The sequence below is a fragment of the Panicum virgatum genome, chromosome 5K (genome assembly GCF_016808335.1).
Source record: "Panicum virgatum strain AP13 chromosome 5K, P.virgatum_v5, whole genome shotgun sequence".
In the NCBI taxonomy this organism is placed as follows: Eukaryota; Viridiplantae; Streptophyta; class Magnoliopsida; order Poales; family Poaceae; genus Panicum; species Panicum virgatum.
This window is the reverse complement of record NC_053140.1, coordinates 29,794,563-29,797,238: the sequence shown is the minus strand read 5'-3', so window position 1 is coordinate 29,797,238 and position 2,676 is coordinate 29,794,563. Positions and strand designations below refer to the sequence as shown.

The following is a 2,676-nucleotide window of genomic DNA, read 5'->3' as shown; positions in this document are numbered from 1 at the left end:
AGGGAAGTCGTGCATTTGGCGGGTGGGCGAAGGAGTCGGCGAACTGGACAGCCCACAGCCGGTGGCATTTGGCCTCGGCTGGCTGTGGTGGCTGAGGGAGATCAAGATGGAACAAGTATTTCAGATCGACACTACTGGTCATCGGAACTGATGGTGTCGACAATGCAGTATCACCCAAAAATGCCGAAATTAAGATAAGACCCCATTTCAAGCGTGATTTGATCGAGGCGAAAGATTAGAGTACCGGAAACTCGATGGCAAAACAAGTTGAATCCAGACAGGAAAGAAAAAATAAATTACTTCAATCGCTCAAAATATATTTTTAGGATTAAAATAAATTTAGCTAGAAAAGTCTAGATAAATCTTTTAGTCCAAAGGAAATATATCTTGAAAATCCCAAAAATTCCAAAAAAAAACATCCTGGAGATAGTTTGGGACAAGGAGTCCAAATAAAATACTTGAATCTCGTGAAAAAAGATTCTTGAATTTTTCATTAAATGGATTTGAGCTCTAGGGGAAAATGAGAATAATTGCCAGAAAATTCTGGAAATTTCTCGAAATATGCAGAAGATAGATAATTTTATTTAGAAAGATATTCACAACCCAAAATGGAAATTTTGGGGCGTGACAAGCGCATTCAGCACAAATGCAATATTTGCACTATAGCTTACCTACATCATCTGATTCCTAAATTATGACAATTTGCAGGATATATGAGAACACCTTTAAAAGGAATAAAGGCCGAACTGAACTCACCCAGATTTATGCAACAATGCACTGAGGTCATGGGGATTACCATCTAGTTCTTAGCTCAGAGCATCCCACATGATGACATGACCATTGATCCTGATTACCCTTCCAGCTCCATCCGCTTACGCTACAGCAAGAAGCATGAGAAATCCGAATATTTTTGAATAGAAGCAATATTATGCTGCAGCCCATTCAGAAACCATCTACCAAATTTTGAAAATGAAAAGATCATGACAGAAAAATACTAAACAAAATGATGTGCTGAAAACCACACCAGGGGATGATTCGATAATGCAGAAAATGTACATGAAGCAAAAGTTATAATGTTCTAGAAAACATACAAATTTCCCTCCGAGGACTACTATAATATAGAAATTGTATCTTTTAAGGCTAAAAAAAATATGTAGTAAACCTCTTCGCTTAGAATAAAAAATTCAGAAGATAGACTAACATTTCACACTTATACTGCATTTTGACTTTTGAGTGTCGTACAGGCGGATTGATACATCATCACTGGCTGTTACAAGATAGTTTGTAGCCTTGCTATGAAAATCCACAGAACTAATTCTGCCATTTTGAAACAATAAACAGTATATACCAAAAAAATCAAATGACTATAGCGGCCAGTACAATCAATCTTGGACCCTAAGGGATTGAGCATGTTATTTGGGTAAACGATAGAGGCTTACATAGCCTTAAAATACCAGCCCGATCTTCATGCTCTTGAACACCTCGTTTGTGTTCTCCATGCTCACCCTGCGTGGACCCATCACGGCGGCAAATCGCTCAAATTCTTTGGAAAAGAAACTGGACCCACACCTTAATTAATCGGCTGCCAAGGGTACAGCCTTAAGCACCAAAGAAGATCCCGATCAAACCATGGATGGATTTAGATTTGTAGCAGCGCACAAATCAACAATAAACTATGTGGAATCCACCCTCTTAGAAGAACTGGATCCATCCAACTAAAGGAAGGACCGAAGGAGTGATCACCAAGAGAAGGAATCAACAAATCGAGGCCTGGATGGATGGGCTCAAATCAGGAGCTGCCTAGTTGAAAGTGAATATGTGATAAAGTTAGTGGAATCCAACCCTAAGATAAGAACAACAGAATCAATCCAAGCGAAGGAAGGAGTGCTCACCAGCAGAAGGAACCAATCCAGGTTGGGCTCGATGGATCCCTACTCCGCTAGGCTGAAGGAGGAGCGGCTGCCGTCAGGAGCCGGCGCGGCGGAAATCATCGACGGTGTCGTCGAGCTCGTACAGTGCGTCCCGGAACTCGTGCAGCCACGCCCTGGCGCCGGCATCGCGACCCTCCTTCGCCTCAGCGTCCTCAGCCAGTCCCCGCGCGGTGGTGGTGCTGCACGCCGCGCGCGGGAGACGTTACGAATGGGGAGCGGGTCGACGAGGTGGAGATGCGATGGGCCTTGGCGGGCAGCGGCACGGATAGGTAGCACGAGCTCACCTTGCGTCTGCGGCCGCACGGTCGGGGGTGCGCCGCGGACGGGATCACGGTAGCGGGTCCGGAGGCGGCAGTGGCCGCCGGCCGGGGGCGGAGGCCGGGGCAGGCATCTCGGGGAGTGAAAATGTTGGATCGAATGGCTAGTTGATTGACTGATTGATTGATTGGCTGTTTTGGCCGAGAGATACGAGGCGGGGTCGGGCGGGTAGACAGGGCACGGTGAGAAAAAACAGCGATTTCTAGCAGAAACATCCTCCTTCGTTCAGTTTTTTGGGTCTGTGGGGATGCTGTCAAACAAATGTCATTACATGTGGGCCTTCAAGGATGTTTTGTGAGAAGGATAGGTAAGTTAATTTTGGTGACAAGTGTATTCAATTTTTTTATTCTTATAGATTCACTTGTATTACTTTTAATTCCAATTGAAATTTTCTAATTGATGAAACGCCACATAATCCAACTTTCCT

At 44.4% G+C, this 2,676-nt stretch overlaps 1 long non-coding RNA gene across 1 annotated transcript; it reads right to left on the bottom strand.

Annotated features, from left to right (window-relative positions):
• Positions 1 to 1,119: 1,119 nt before the first annotated feature.
• On the bottom strand, positions 1,120 to 2,355 carry LOC120710617. The gene is made up of 2 exons (XR_005689953.1): positions 1,893 to 2,355; positions 1,120 to 1,800 (listed from the first exon to the last, which is right to left on the bottom strand). It is a non-coding gene; the product is annotated as an uncharacterized LOC120710617 (long non-coding RNA).
• Positions 2,356 to 2,676: the final 321 nt, after the last annotated feature.